Source organism: Lactuca sativa, chromosome 4, assembly GCF_002870075.4.
Source record: "Lactuca sativa cultivar Salinas chromosome 4, Lsat_Salinas_v11, whole genome shotgun sequence".
Lineage (NCBI taxonomy): Eukaryota > Viridiplantae > Streptophyta > Magnoliopsida > Asterales > Asteraceae > Lactuca > Lactuca sativa.
In genome coordinates, this window is record NC_056626.2 from 346,002,961 (window position 1) to 346,020,722 (window position 17,762).

The window sequence follows — 17,762 nt, forward strand, 5'->3', positions numbered from 1 at the left end:
CCTGCCAATTTCGGTTCTTATTGGTAGGGAACCTTTTCTTAATGAACCTCTTTGGATTCGACACCATCATTGCATAGTCTTCAGAAGTAATATCATAATCTTCTAAGTTGAAATCTTCATCTTCTACCACACTTTTGCTTTTAGACAAGAGGGCCAAGGACCCTAAACTGGAGACCACATTTTTCTCTTGCAAAACAATCTTTTCTTGGGATTTCAAAATCCCCACCAGCTTTGCTTACGAATAAGATTTAAATTGCTCATGAGCTTTAACAGTGGACACAACCGCTCTCCACTCGGATCTAAGGCCATTCAAAAAGGTTACTTTTTGTTCAATCAGCTTCCTTTCTATATCGTGTTTGATCATCTTGCTAAGAAGATGATTGAAGCGATCGAACGTCTGAGTAACAGTTTCATCAGAATTCTGCTTAAATTCACCAAACTCAGACAAAAGCAAGGTCTGAATAGAATGCTCCAAATCTTCATCTATGGAATATAGCTCTCGTAGCCTATCCCATATTTCTTTAGCAGTGCTGCATCAACTCACTAGCCTGAATGTATCTGATTGCAGAGCGAATCGAATCAGTCTCCATGCTTTAATGTTGCATTGAAACTTTTCCTTTTCATTTTGAGCAACATCCTTTACGTCCTTTAACAGATCATTGTACTCTTTCTGAGTTTTAATGATTTTTGATGTTCCAGAGTGAGCAAATGGTCCAGAAACGATTGCTTCCCAAATAAGGTATCCATTGTCTTCCGATCCGATGACATAATCTTCAAAGTGATGTGCCCAGACTTCGTAATCCTGGGTGTAAAGAATAGGAATCTTCTTCGTCGATCCAATGCTGTTAGAGATGTTGATGGGATTTGATTGTTACTCGTCCATGCTTGATCGTTTTTAACCTGTTTGAAAGATCAGACTTGTAATATTTAATATTAGGGTAAACAAATAGATGCTGAGTTACGTCAATAATGGAATGACGGCTCAATAAATATTAGTTAATGCGGAATAACCCTAATCGCAAACACTTTCACAGAAAAGATGTGTATGAGTTACACAGCCTCCTGCTCTGATACCAATTGATGAGTTATTAATTAACTCTTTGATCGATTAGATCTTTGTAATAGGTATGCGATGAACGTAAAAACAGTAAACAAAACACAAGTATGAATCAAGATGTGTCGAATGATTAGATTACTCAATCCTCAGCAGAGCTCGACTAAGAACTTCCGTTGTAGAGGATTCTAGGGTTACAAAACAAGAACGATAAATTTTCTGAACAATAAATCTCTAATCGTTACTAATCGTCCTTCGTTCTAGGATGCATGCAAGCATCTATTTATACTAAACCCTACAAAACTCATGGATGGACAGACCCATACCGGAGATACATATTGGACTAGCTAACGAGCCCAATAGACGCAACACAAAATACGACCCAACAGCATAGTTTGAAGATCGGATTCTTGAGCTACTTCTTAGGAGTTATGAGATATTGCTTAGGAATAGATAACAACAAGTTTTCATATGGATTGTAAGGATAAGTTTTTCCGCAAAGTTTTAAATAAAAGGAAATTTTTGATTTTATTTATTTTATGTATCCTTACAATGGCGTTTGTGAAAAAATTGTTGCTTATAAGATTCCACTGATAGCAATATTGGAAAGTGAATTTGATTCTCTCATTTGTGGTAATGTCTAAATGTACCAAATAAGGAAAGATTCTCGTCACCCAAGTTTCAGTTGGATAGAGACTTGGAATCATGCAAGTTGTATAGCATGATGGATGAGAACTTTCAAGCATTTGAAAAATTAAGACTAACTACTTGTTCACATGGATGTGTGAGTCAAGTAAAGGACTAAGGGATCGAGTACACATTCTTGTGCACTGGTTAAGTCCACCACAAAATATCGATAAGACTATTCGTCATATTTTAATATAGCTTAGTAAACATGGTTATACTTACAAGCTTAAGTGTAATTCTGAGAAATTGGAAAAGGTTCCAATGTATAGCAGAGCGAACAAGAAGAGTCAAATTAGGCAGAAAGATAAAAGTTTCTCAAATCTGAAAAGATGGGAGAGTACTTTAGTATATTGTTTTGTGATCATCTTGATGATTAAGAAACCATATCACAATTGGTCTTCTATGGACATCTTAGTGCATTCTTATGGCTAAGAAGAGGAGTCATGAATTGTTGAAGTGGTTAAATTAAGAATATGATTCATGCTTCGTTCCCAAAAACAATTCTTAGAGTTATACTCTAAGATTGTAACTTTAGTGACATGTCTTAAAGAAGGTTTAGAACACTTGTCAAATGTAAGCGTAAAAGTTTTCTACTCTTGTACATTTGAAGTTGGTAAGTTGTGATGTTTGGATAAAACAAAGACCAACTAAGGCCAATTGTGTGAAGTGTTTTCTTGATTAGAATCCACACTATCTCTTGAATATTTAACAAGAGAGTCTTATATGTCAAGAGGACAGTGGGAGTCTTAAAGGTCTTGAAAGTATCAAGAACTAATCAAGAATAAAACCTGAAGTTCTTCACTAGCACACGACTTGAGTTTTATAACCTATCGTGTTGACATTTTCTGTGCCCATTCCAATTAAAGTTGGCTATGCATATGAGTTCTTAGAGTTCTTAATTGGTTGCACAACAAGTTGGAAGCAATGGAAGGCCATTGAGCTTCCAGATGGCAATAAATTAAGATTGAGTTCAGTCCATATGAGTTTGGATTTGTCATTATCCTTGTCTTGTGACTATGGTTTTGACAATTCACATGGATAAGAACACATACACTATTAAATCTAAGTGTCATAAGGTTTCTCTCTGATTCATTAAAATGATGGTGAGGAAACCCTTTCATTAAGTAGATTTTAGCTAGATAGCAAGTGTGATATTTGCATTCTCAAAGTCGTTAGCGGAGCGTGTGTGGTTAACCGACACACTAACTTGGACTTGTGAGAAGTGGCAAAGGTCTAAACAAATGAGACTATGATTACGACATGCCTTTTCATAGTTCTTAAATTGTTTAGACACACCTGTGAGCTATCTAAGATAAGGTGTATGATATTGATAAAGTTTTATCAAAGCAATCTAGTATCCTAAATCTGAACTTTGGTAAGAAAGTTAATAAAGTGTTGATTTCTAGAAGTCCAACTGATTTCTAAGTACATGTCAAAGCTAGTGGGAGCATAACTGTTATGCTAATAATCATCATGTTAGTGGGAGCATGATAATTATGATAAAGGTTGCAAGTTAGCAATGTTAATTATAGAAAACAAAAGGTTTTAACTGGGAAAAAGTTGTTTTGCTATAATTAAGGGAGAGGAAATTATACTTCATCTCAAATCTATAAGCTTAGATTGAGATTTTAATCAAATTTAGTCAAGAATATATATGAATTTCATGTTGGAATGGCTCAACATAAGGAAATTCTATATATGGGTTCATTATTTGCGTTGTTAAATTCGATTATGATTACGGCATCCCTTTTCATAATCTAAATTATGAGAACTTGGCAAATAAAAATGGAAATGTTATAGCAAAAGACTGGTTTAGTCTTAATGTGACACATCATGAATCGTGTCCCATATGCTTCGGATATAGGATCGATTGCATGTGCTATATTCATCCTGTCTAAAATTTTCCAAATGCCTGGGGCATTAAGAAGGGAAAAGGTCTAGAATTGGATATGACTAAAAGGATTAAGCAATTGTCAAGGACAATCTAAGGTTTACCAAAGATTGGTTGCTCAAGGATAGTTGGAAGTATAGTGTTAATTCTGGAAGGACCGTATTGACATAATCTGTAAGGAGGCAACTCTTGTTCAAAAGTGATAGTCAAAATGGAATATCGAAATGTTTCAAAGTTAAAAATTATTCAATCTGTGTAAGATTAAAAGAAACTTAATGCAAGAAGGATGTTTCCAAGGAGCTGATCTCCTTTGGAATGCTCTGTAATGGTTGTTGTCAAGTATTTCTGACTTTGTGCATACTCATTACAAGAAGATTAATGCATATAAGTTTAGAATCTAACAGATTTCAATAAATGGCATGAATTTGGAATTCTTGCATTTGAAGTAAGGATTTGGGACTGTGAAAAGAGGATCATTGGAATTATGTTCAATTGATCTATTTCACAAAGTAAAGATCATAGAGAAACATAGTATGCATACTTGGTGTATGGCATGACTAGTGTTTAGAAAACATAGTGTATGTGCTTGGAGCATGGGACAACTATTGTTTTAAATTCAAGAATAAAGTTGATAGCTGACACAGTATGCAATGAATAATGTGTAATCATATGGTGATAAATAAAAGGTGTTTTATTTATATTCATAAGTTCTGAGACCATATTGGATTCAATTATTATTGTGTTTCACTTTGCATGCTCTAACTTCCAGAATAACTAGGTCATTGTTCTGGATGACTAAGTTATTCAAACCATCCACAGTCGGTCATATGTTGGAAGTAGATATGAATTAAGGCTGTCATGGGTTGGCTTGTTGAGGTCTAAGATGTTGGATAAAGGGCTACAAAACTCATGAGTGCTCATAAGTTCTGAGTATTGGATTCAACCCGCGCTCATTGGAATCACTTCATGGATTTTATCACGAGTGATCATGAGACGATAATATCTTATATTCTTTAAACCTAGAGATATGAGTTGTTACTATGAGTTGGTTGTACATTGATTGCACGAAAACGCATCCGATAACTCGATGTTATAAAATGTGCCTTTGTGTATGATTCAACAAGTAGTAGAACAAGCCATATGAGTCGAAGTTTATCCATTCCTTTTACCTTCGGGATAAAAGCGACATCTGTGGGCCCCTCGATGATTAGGTGATGACAAATTTAAGTGCTCGGCTGGGCTTGGACTGATTTGATTTGTTCAATTAGTCAGTCATCATAAATCGAAATCGGGAAACAACAAATGGACAGAGAGAATGATTATAATCCATGTCTCAGTCCATATGATATCTAGAATGGAGGAATATATGATCCCTTATCTAATGGACAAGTCATTGACAAAGGTCAGAGTTCATCGACAAGGTCATTGTTCGATAGAAGCTTTTGAGAGATACAATTGTTGATCGGTTCCTGAAGTCATACACAGTAATAGTTTTAGACTTATCCAAGTGGGAGACTGTCAGATTAATGTCTATGTCCATAACTATAATTGGTAAGACTTGACCCGACCCGACATGGTCCATTTGGGTTGCATGACATCATGCATTTGAAAAGACTATAATGAGAGAAATAACACTTAAGGTTTGTTAATATATTATAAGTTCTAATATATTAATAAGATTATTTAATTAGTATTGATCAAGAATTAATCTAGGATAAATTAAGTGATCAAAAGAAGACTAATTAAATATATAGGTTGATTGTGTAAATCATCCATACTTATATAGTGGGCTAATGCTCCATGGACTGTCAAGTTGGGCTAAAACCCATAAGATGCTCCATGGATGCTCAATGGTGTATTTGAACCCATGGATCCAAGGAAATGGAAATCCATGACAATTAGGGTTTACGCCAATTGTGACACTATATAAAGATCTTATTGGTGACAAAATCGGTACACATGTGAATCAATGTTATTGGTGACCCTAATTGTGATAACTTTTTCATTTATGAAGTGTGGTTTACCCTATATAAAGATCTTATTGGTGACCCTAATTGTGAACCCATGGATGCTCCATGGTGTATTTGAACCCATGGATCCAAGGAAAGGGCTAGCCGATTTTATGAAGTGTGGATTTCTCTCAAGTCATTCCATGTGTATTTGGTGTTGTGTGAACCATTCGAGGTGTCACACTTGGGGCACTAGGCACTCAAGCTTCATGAAGACATTCTACATTAAAGAGGTATGTAATTCTAACTTGATATATTCATATGAATCAATGTTATTATGCTAGTTAGGATGAATACCTTGGAAAGTTCATATTTGCATGTATAATAGAGAAAACATAGATCCAAGGTATTTATGGTTGCATGTACACTTAGGAGTGTTAGAATGCTCAAAACCCAACAGTCATAACTTCTTCGTTATAACTCGGATTTTGGCGTTCTTTATATCTCCGGAATCCTTGTTTCGACCACTATAAATTTATGTAGAGATATCGGGTTTATCTCACACTTTAATTTTGTTGCTTATTTTTTATTCTTTATTTATTACACATTTATAAATAAGTAATAAGCATATAAATTCACATAATTCACATAATACTCAAATATTTCATCGTTATTACTTCAAAAAGAGTTACAATAGCTGACCTAGACTATTACCTCATCTGATAATGCTTAGCCCCAAAACTCGGATGTTACAATTCTCTCATCCTTAGGATGATTCTGTCCTGGAATCATGCGTCAGCAAACAAATGTGGACAACGACTCATCATGTCATCCTCTCTTTCCCAAGTGAGATTCAGCCCATTCGAATGTTTCCATCGCACTAGCACTAAGTCGACCATCTTGCGTTGTAACTTCTTAGTCTTATGATGAACAATTGCCTAAGGATCTTCAATTAGCCTCTTATTCTCATCCATTCTTAACTCTGAGATTAGAATTATGTCAGGGACTTCTCCCGTGAACTTCCTCAAATAACACACATGGAAGGTGTTATGAATACCATCTAGTTCTTCGGGTAATTCGAGCTTGTAAGCTTGGTTCCCAATCTTCTGAATAACTTTGAATGGTCCAACAAACCTTGGACTCAACTTTCCTCGTTTCTCGAATCTTATAAGTCCCTTCCATGGTCAGACTTTAAGTAAAACCAAATCCCCAACTTCGAAGGTCATCGGTCGTCTCTTCTTGTCAGCATATCTCTTATGACGACCTGCGCTGCTAACATTCTTTCCCTAATTACCTTCAACTTCTCAGCAGTCTCATGGACTATCTCGGTGCCCATAAACTGCTTTTCTCCAGCCTCAAGCCAACAAGATGGTGTACGACACTTTTGTCCATATAAGGCTTGATAAGGCGCCATCTTGATGCTCGAGTGGAAACTATTGTTGTAGGAAACCTCTACCAAAGGTAAGTGCTCATCCCAGTTACCTTGGAATTCCAGGGTACATGCCCTCGGCATATCCTCCAGTGCTTGAATCGTTCATTCGCTCTGACCATCAGTCTGCGGATGGTAATCTGTACTCAAACACAACTTCGTACCCAATTCCTCTTGTAGACTTCTCCAAAACCTCGACATGAAATGACTATCACGATTGGATATAATCGTTAGAGGAACAATGTGAAGTCTTAAAATTTCCTTCACGTAAGTATTTGCGAGCTTATCCATATACCACCTTTCGTTGGCTGCTATGAAGTGTGCACTCTTAGTGAAACGATCCACGGCCACCCAAATCATGTTGTGTCCGTTCTTCGTCATGGGTAGTTCAGTCACAAAATCCATGGTGATGTCATCCCATTTACCATTGGGTACAGGTAAAGGTTCTAAAATCCCATACGGTTTCTGATGTTGTTCCTTAACTCTCACACAAGTTACAAACTCGACCACATACTTTGCAACATCGAGCTTTATTGTTGGCCACCAATAATATGGTTTTAGGTCCCTATACATTTTTGTGGTAACAGGATGAATCGAGTACATGGTCTTGTGTGTGACATCCCCAAAATCTCGGCCAGAAAAGACCGTTTTTCATTTATGCTTTAAAAATATTTTCAGAGTAAATCCTTTTGATTTGAAAGAGTTGCGGAATTTGTTCCCAAAAACAAAACATGATAAAACAATGTTTACCAAAGCATTTCATAAAAGAAATGTATTTTTCATTATATAATCAAAACTCGGGGTGTCATGTTCTGATACAGACCAATAAGCATAAACGATAACATTACAAGTCATTCAACAAATATATACATATACAGACTTGTAAACAAAACAACTGATGGTTCATCCATCTCATGCCCTCGCGCCACTTCCTGTAATACAAATAAAACTGAGTGGGTCAGGCTTGGGAGCCTGGTGAGCATATAGGGTTTTCAACCCACAATAAATAAGCATATTTAATTTTCACCAACCAACAATAACCCAATTACCCATTCCGTTATTCTCACTTTATGTCCCTAAGACAACTAACATAAGGGACCTAGTCTAAGAATATTTCATCGGGGCGACAACACATGCTTCGGGGGTACCTCAGCAATATAAGTCAAATAACGCAACCATGAGGGGGATGGAGTACAGCAAATGAACACCCGAGTTCATTAACACCTACAGGTGGCAAACCTGCTAATGTTTCCACAAGACCGTCTAGAATAGCCAGTGGTCGTCATCTAAACTCCGCTAGATGACTAAATCAAACAACAACGAGGCCTATCATCTATTTATTACACAACAACTATCTACCCATGTTCTACCCAACATATTAGTAGATAAAATATACATTTTTATACATAGTTTTGAAAACCTATACAACATGCTTTAATCAACACATAATCCACATAACAGATGAGGCACACACACACATAACACATATCTCATAGAGAATAATTCATATCTATGAGATAGAAGAGAGTGAATACACATTCACACATATAAACAACAATATACTATACACATAGCACGTATTTTATAGAAAATACTTGATATTTATGTGTTAGAAGAAGGTAACTACACACTCACACTTATAAACAACAATATACTTAATACAATCGAACCAAACTTGTATTATTATCGTGTTTATGAAAGGTAGTATACACTCACTTGATCAGAAGATGATCGGACAACACTACGACTTGCAGAAGTAGTAATCCTCAGCAGATCTGGAAGATCTCTTCAAAAATCGAACTTCTCGCGGGCAGAGCTTCGGCTCGGGAACCGCACTTCTCGGGATCTTCGGGATCTCAGGACTTGCCTCGGGGCTCGAGAATAATACCGGGGCTTCGGGATATTTCTGGCATGCAAAACGATGCAAAACGGGAGAGAGAAGAGAGGAAATTGGCAAAAGAATCGGCTGCCTTCGGTTCCTATTTATAGGAGGCTGGAGCCTCGGAGTACGTGGGGCGTACTGCAGTACGCAGCGCGTACTGCTTCCGAAATCGTCACTGCATGCGTCATCTGAAATGTCGACACTCTTCGGAGTACGCGGGGCGTACGTCGGATCGGACTGGTGACTCGTCTTCGGATAATGCCGGATTAAAAGATTAATTTTAATTACAAAATATTTAATAAACTTCAGAAATTCATAACTTTCGCATACGAACTCCGTTTTCGACGTTCTTTATATCCACGCGAAGGTGAGACCACGCTCTACAACTTTCGTTTAGACTCCGTCGGCTAATTTCGACTTTATTTTTATTATTTATTTTTAATAGGCCGCGACAGAAAAACTTCGTTGTAAATTCATAACTCCTTCGTTTGACGTCCGTTCTCGCCTAACTTTTTATCGCTTTGATACCAACAATGAGATCTTCGATTCTCATTTAGATTGCTTCGGCTAAAAACCGCTCGATCTCAAATCGAGTATTTCGGGCTGCACACCGCTAAACCGAAACTTCGATAAATGATAACTTCCTCATACGAAGTCAGATTTGGGCGTTCTATATATATATTCGGAAACCTCGTTTCAATTACTACAACATTATTCAAAGATATTAAGTTTATTTTACACTTAAATTTTGACGCTTATTTTTATTCTTAATTAATCAAACCACATAATTAAGCAATTAAGCACCAAAACACATAATACTCAAATAATACAATCTTTATTATTACAGAACGGGTTACAGAGGTTAACCTAGACTATTACATTGCTAAAAATGGCAAGCCCGGAAACACAGGCGTTACATTGTGCGCTTCTTCCATCAGAATTTCTCTTACTCCTCCTGTCTTAGGTACCCAAATATGATCTTGGAATACCTTTAGTCCTTGACTGTTTGTACTGACCACTAACGTTTTGCCCAAACGTTATTCCTTTCGGTCATTCTTCTCTAAATCTTCTTCTTGAGTTTTCCTGATACTTTCCACATTCGTCGAGACAACTTCTATTCTCAAAGCTCTTGGCCGTTTTCCGGTAAGGTTGACTTTTTGACTGAGAGCATCAGCGACAATATTTGCTTTACCTGGGTGGTAAAGTATCTCATAGTTGTAGTCCTTGAGTAACTCCAGCCAGCGTCGTTGTCTCATGTTCTATTCCTTCTAATTAAATAGATACTAAAGACTCTTATGATTAGTGAAAAGCTTGCACTTCGTGACAGAGAGGTAATGCCTCCATATCTTTAAGGAAAAAACTATCGCTGTTAACTCCAAATCATGAGTGGGGTAGTTCTTTTCATGCTCCTTCAATTGTCTAGACGCGTATGCTATCAGCTTTTCTCTTTGGGTCAGAACACAACCCAACCCGACTCCAGATGCGTCACTATAGACCGCGAAGCCTTCAATTCTATCAGGTAGAGAAAGAATTGGTGATTCACATAACTTCTTCTTTAACTTCTCGAACGCTTCTTCGTGCTTCTCACTCCATGTGTATGTAGCTCCTTTATGGGTCAAAGCTGTCAATGGAGCATCTATCGAAGAAAAGCCTTGGATAAATCGTTGGTAATATCCGGCTAACCCCAACAAGCTTCGAATCTTCATGGGACTTTTCGGTCGTTCCCACTTCATCAACGCTTCGATTTTTGTTGGGTCAACCATTATCCCTTCTTGGTTAACCACATGACCAAAGAATTGGACTTCTCAGATCCAAAAATCACACTTGGAGAACTTTGCATACAGCTTCTTCTTCTTCAAGACTTCTAACACTTCTCGTAGATGCTGACCATGCTCCCCCTGGATTTTTGAGTACATGAGAATGTCATCTACGAACACTATCACAGATTTATCATGGAATGGTTTACAAGCCCTATTCATCTAATCCATGAATGTTGCTGGAGCATTGGTTAGTTGATATGGGCTTATTTAGTCATAAAAATCATGCATGATCTTAATACTTTATGTTAATTTTATCTCAAATAATGAACCAAAGGTGCTTAATTAGTTTAAATATTTCATTTTCAGCAACAAAGACATGCTCGAAAGGAAAGTGAAGCGGAATTGGCGATTGGACGCTTGGATCTTGGATTTTGAAGAAAGAAGGATGTTGATGGACAGCTTGACCCCTCGTCAGTGTTTTGGCCATATCACATGAACTGTAACTCCGATTGATGAGATTCAAAATGTTCTGGAAACTACACACGATTTCGGACGACTTTTGTGTTTTGAGAAAATGCTGGTTCCAAACGGACTCGATGAGTAGGCCATCAACTCGATGAGCTGGTCAGAAGTTTTGAGATTCCTGACTTTGTCTTGCCGCACACGGGATTTTAAGTGATGGACTCGGCGAGTAGGTCACTGGACTCACCGAGTAGCCTTTGTTTTCAGAATATATATATATATATATATATATATATATATATATATATATATATAGAAACGCTTCTCATTCGAACCCTAACGAATGGGGGAAGTTTAGGACGATTTTTGGAGGCCAGAAGGGTTCTTAGAAGCTGTCGTTTTCGAGATTTCAACTTAGATATCAATTTGGAAGAAGATCAAAGGCAATAACACATTACTTTTATCTTAATCTTTTGCATGAACCATGTTTCAATCATTAGATTATGTTTTTAGTTTGTTATTTGCTGTAGATATGAGCTAAAAACTCATAACGTCTGTTTAGGATAGATGATTTTATGAATATGGTTTGATTTTATGATTAGATTAATTTAATTTGGTGATTTTGTTTTGTTAATCTTGTTAAAGAGCCTTATGTGTTAATTACAACTATTTTCTATTAATAAATCAGTAATTAAGTTGTATGAGCATCTCTTAGTTATTAATTTCATATGATTTATGTGACCACATAGTTATATGTCTAGGAATAACGAATGTGAAACTAGAATTAACTAGAAGATAGGTAAGTTAATGTGTGAGCTTGTGTGATACACCATCAACAAGAGGTTAATTGAATCATGATTTTGATTAGCTAATTACAAGTCTTACTTAACCCGAATCAACAACCTAGGAAATTCATTAATTTAGACAACTGGCCATTGCTTGAATTAATTTGTTTTCTAAGGATTAGTAATAGCGAATGTGAACCTAATCACACTAATCGGTAGCCAAAGCCAATTAATCCATTGCACTTGTCATAAAATCAACCATAGGAATAGATGATTCAAAACCTAAACATAAGTCTTCTTCATTATTGAATTTAGTTAATTGGTTATTTGCTTTAGCTGTTAGTTGCTTAGTTTGAGTGTTAGTTAAGTATTTAAGCTTCTAGTCTTGCAAAACTAGAGAAAACCCCATTTCTATTACTTGTTTTATTTAGATAATATTAGCATTTATTTTAATTGTTTATCGTTCCCTGTGTTCGATACCCTACTTGCTTGAACTATATTACTAATCAATAGGTACACTGCCTTTTGTGTGTTTATTTTGTGTCTGAGTTAGTAGGATTAAAACTAGTTGGTTTTACACACATCATTAGTCCAAACGACATAACCAAAAACTCATAGTGTCCATATCTTGTTCTGAATCCAGGCTTCTTGAGATCCTGCTCTGTCACCTTCAGTTGATGATATCCTGACCTGAGATCGATCTTTGAGAAATAGCTCAAACCTTGCAGCTGATCGAATAGGTCTATGATCCTTGGAAATGGATACTTGTTCTTTACCGTTGCCTTGTTCAACTCTCGGTAGTCTATACACATTTTCATGCTTCCATCCTTCTTTTTCAAGAATAACACTGGAGCTCCCCAGGGTGATGAACTAGGTCTGATAAAACCGTTGTCCAACAACTCCTGAAGTTGCGTATTGAGCTCCTTCATCTCTGTCGGTGCTGATCGGTATGGTGCTTTTTCTATTGGTGTAGTTCCTGGTAACAAGTCTATTTTGAACTCGACTTGTCTATCAGGCGGTAATCCGGGAAGATCTCCGTGAAAGACTTCAGGATAATCACACACCACTAGTATAGTCTGCACCTCCTTCTTTTCCTTCTTAGCGTCGATAACAAATGCCAAGTACGATGTACATCCCTTGGACAAACATTTCCTAGCTTTCATCAGGGAGATGACTCCAAAATTTACTCTGCGTTTGTCCCCGTACACCACAAATGACTCCTTTCCAGGAGGATTTACCCTTACTATCTTCTTTCGACATAATATCTAGGCATCGTTGGCACTAAGCCAATCCATTTCCAAAACGATGTCGAAACCGTTCAATTCTATTGGTAATAGCTCTCCGTGGAATTCGTTTCCTTTTAAGTCGATGATGACGTTCTTAATAAGATTACTAACAGGTACGAACTTGCCACTGGCAACTTCTACAATTAGGGCATTATCAAGTTTTTCTACAGGTAATGTTAGTTTCCTACCAAATTTATGCGATACAAAGGAGTAGTTAGCTCCAGAATCAAACAATATATTGGCTGGTAAACCATTTACAAGAAAGGTACCTGAAGCGATGTCTGCTGCCTCCTTCGCAGCCTCGTGCGTCATCTGGAAGGCTCTTGCCTTCGACTTCGGTGGAATGTTGGGCCTTGCCACATCTTTCTTCTTTGGGCAATCCTTAACAATATGCCCTTCTTCACGGGACTCGTAGCTCACCATTTTGTTGGCGGTGCACCCATTGGCGTAATGTCCTGTCTTCCCACACTTGTAGCAGGTCACCTCCTCGCTACATTTCCCGAAGTGCTTCTTCTTATACTTCTCGCTCCATATCGATTCATTTCCTCGTCCCCCTAACTTGTTTGAACCGAACTTGCTATTCTTATTAGGCTTACCAAACCCCTCGAACTTCCTTTTCTCCTCAACCTCAACCTTGCTGGCAGCTCTTCCCTTGATCATCTCCTCCACAGACTTGGCAGCCCAGATAGCCACCTCCAGAGTATGTGCCTGATGTACCTCCCATGGGAGTCCCTTGGCGTACTTGTCAATTTTTATCAACTCACCCGGAACAAGATGCAAGGCAAACTCCATCTTCTCCGTGAAGTTGTTGGTGTATTCATCAATCGACATACTTCCCTTCTTTAGGGTTAGGAACTGGTTCTCTAGCTCAAGCAAGTTTTGGGATGAGCAGTAGTTTCATTTGAATTGCACCAAAAATTCTGCCCATGTTAGTTGTAGGGGCTCATTGGGTTCAAAGTCTTCCCTAGGGTATTCCACCAACGCACAACACCTCCTCGGAACGGACGCACTGCAAATATGGTCTATAGTTTGCCTCTGCAACCACACGTCATGAAAGCTAACTCCATTTCTGAGATCCAATCCATGACCCCGATCGGATCTTCCTTTCCAGTGAAAGTCGATGGCTTGCAAGTCAGAAAATCCTTGTACTTGCATCCATTCCTCTCGACTCCATCATCCTGGTTGTTTTGTCGAACTATTGGTGGGTTGGCTTGACCAACGGTCCCACTGTAGTTCCCCTCCTCAAAATGCCCTTTGTTTAACTCGGGCTGTTCGATTGGTATGGTAGCTTCCTCTCGATTCTGTTGGAGCAAACGTCTGGTTTCTTCCATTTGACGATCCAACATCATCTAGATCATTGCTTGCACTACGACCATCGTTATTGGCTCAACAACGGCCACCACAACCGGTATTTGCTCAATCACTGGAGTTTGGTTTCTGTTCCCATTTGCATTCCCGGCTCCACTGCGGGTTCTTTCCATTTTGATCTATACACCGAATAAGGTGAATTTAGATCTTTATTTAGGATAGTCATTTAAACCATCCTTATCACTCCAAAACGTTTACATGTTAGTTCAAATATCGTAGACGTACGTTTAGAATCCTAGACACATAAGGTTTCCAGATCCGGTCGGCAACAGACCATAGATCCAAACAAATAACAGCATATCAGACACAAAGCATCTAGGACATAAAAGCATTTTAGGCACAATTCCTAAAATAAGCTAGTGCTCACACCTCACAATCATCACTTAGCATTCTAAGTTTAAGTCTAGAAATCCTACAAATTCCTAGTTCACTTAAAACAAATGCTCTGATACCAACTGTGACATCCCCATTTTCACGGCTCACAACCGTCACTTAGCATTTTAGGCACAATTCCTAAAATAAGCTAGTGCTCACACTTCACAATCATCACTTAGCATTCTAAGTTTAAGTCTAGAAATCCTACAAATTCCTAGTTCGCTCAAACTAATGCTCTGATACCAACTGTGACATCCCCATTTTCACTGCCAGAAAAGACCGATTTTACTTATGCTTTGTTTAAAAATCAGAGTAATAATTTAAATAAAGAGTTGAGGAATTTGTTCCCAAAACAAAATTTGATATTTATCAAAGCATTCCCATAGAAATGTATTTCATTAAAAAGACTCGGGATGTCATGTTCGATACAGATCAAAAGCATAAACAGTACAACATAAGCCTTACTACATTATTTCGTATTTACAAGCATAAAATCCCTCATCTCTCATCCAAACATCTATGCTCATGCACCACTACCTATAATACAAGAATCTGAGTGGGTCAGGCTTGGGAGCCTGGTGAGCACATAGGGTTTTCAACCCACAATAAATAGATTTATTAACTTCATCAAACCAAACAAAACCGATTACCCGTTCCCGTTATCTTCACTTTACGTCCCTAAGATATCTAACAGAAGGGACTTAGTCTAAGGATTTCATCGGGGTGACAACACATGCTTCGGGGGTTCCTCAACAATTTATGTCAAATAAGGCAACCATGTGGGGGATGGAGTACTGCTGGTGAGCACACAATTCAAACAAACACCTACAGGTTGCGAGCCTGCTAGTGCTCCACTGGACTGTCTAGAATAGTCTGTGGTCGTCATCTATAGTCCGCTAGATGACTGGATCATCAATAACATCTATAACGAGGCCTCTCATTATTTTATTTTGTTACACAACAACTATTACATATACCCATGTTTTACCCAACACATTTTCTAGATATCAAATACATATACAGTGTAAATCATTTAATACATCTATAAAATCGTTCATCCAGCATAGATAGCAAGTATATACAGATAATATGCACACGTAGCACGTAATTTATATAAAATACTTCATATCCATGTGTAAGATGGAAGTAACTATGCACTCACTTGATTAGGTGGTGACTCGCTACTCGAACAACACTTCGTTATCTAAAAAAAAATTTCCCTTGACAAAACCTAGTATCAATACCACTAGGGTTTAGTCTAACGTTAACCGCGACTAACTAATAGTCTAGCTATTATTAGTATTATATAAGCGTTAAACAACACTCTATATAACTCATAATAAAAGACAAAATAATTATTTTAAGGTCCTAATAATGTTACTATAATTAACTAGAAGCTATATTAAAAGTAGCGTAGGCGTAGCTCACTTACAGCGGGTTTTATTGAAAACTGGGCTTTGCTTGGAGCAGCGTTTCCGAACCGAAAGACCCTTTTTCTCGGGACTCCGGGACCCTCGGGGCTTCCTTCGGGTGAAAGGGGTTTTACCTAGGATTTAGGGGGGGGGGGGGTTGGGACCTTAGAGAGAGAAAGAATATAGAGAGAGAATGAATTTTGGTGTGATTTCTTCGGCAGCCCTCGCAGCCTATTTATAGGCGCGAGCCTTTGGTCGTATGTTGGGCGTGCAGCAGCACTACGCGGGGCGTAGTTCGGATAGGGTTCTAGGTGGCGAGACCTCGGTGGGGCGACGTGGAGCTTTCGAGACCAAGCGATTCCGAACGCGGGGCGTACCCTTTTACGCGACGCGTATGCGAGACCATGTGTCTCTATCCGAAGCGAGGCCGTGCGCCGCAAGCGACGACTGTGATTGTGCCATGTCATCAATTTCGCATCAGTCTCACAATTTTCCTTCCCGATTTCTAAAATTCGTAACTTTCGTATACGAGCTCCATTTTTGACGTTCTCTATACCCACGCATAGGCGGGAACATACTCTACAACTTTCGTTTAGACTCCATTGGCTAATTTTGTATTTATTTTTTAAAAGTTATATTTTAACAGGCTGGGACAAGATTGGTCCGTTAAAAATTCATAACTTGTTCATCCGACGTCCGTTTTTGTTTGTCTTTTTATCGTTACGCTACTATTGACGAGATCTTCGATTCTCGTTTAGGTTGTGTTGGCTAAAAACTGCTCGATCTAATATTCGAACTTCGGGTTGTACAATGCTAAGCCGAAACTTCGAAAAATCATAACTTACTCATACGAAGTCAGATTTGGGCGTTCTTTTTATGGACACTCTCGGTTTAACGTTTTCTATGTATTTGGTTTATATTGCTAAGGCTAAAAATTTTTCTATCAAAAATTCACTATTTACGCTTCCCGGTGTCGTGCCGGTTCCGTCGCGAAACTTCGACGGGTCATAACTTCTTTGTTATAGCTCGGATTTCGGCGTTCTTTATATCCCCGAAATCCTTGTTTCGACCACTACAAATTTATGTAGAGACATCGGGTTTATCTCACACTTTAATTTTTCCGCGTATTTTTTTATTCTTTATTTATTACACATTTATAAATAAGTAATAAGCATATAAATTCATATAATTCACATAATACTCAAATATTTCATCTTTATTACTTCAAAAAAGAGTTACAATAATTGAGCTAGACTATTACATCATCTGATAATGCTTAGCCCCGAAACCCGGGCATTACAAGGTCATTGTTCCTGAATCTTTATGTCGTGAATATCAAAGATATTGACAGCTGGCTAACTTCTGTGTCATTCTTTATTCAAGTACTCTTATCATACTTTCATTGGGGTCTATCTGAAACAT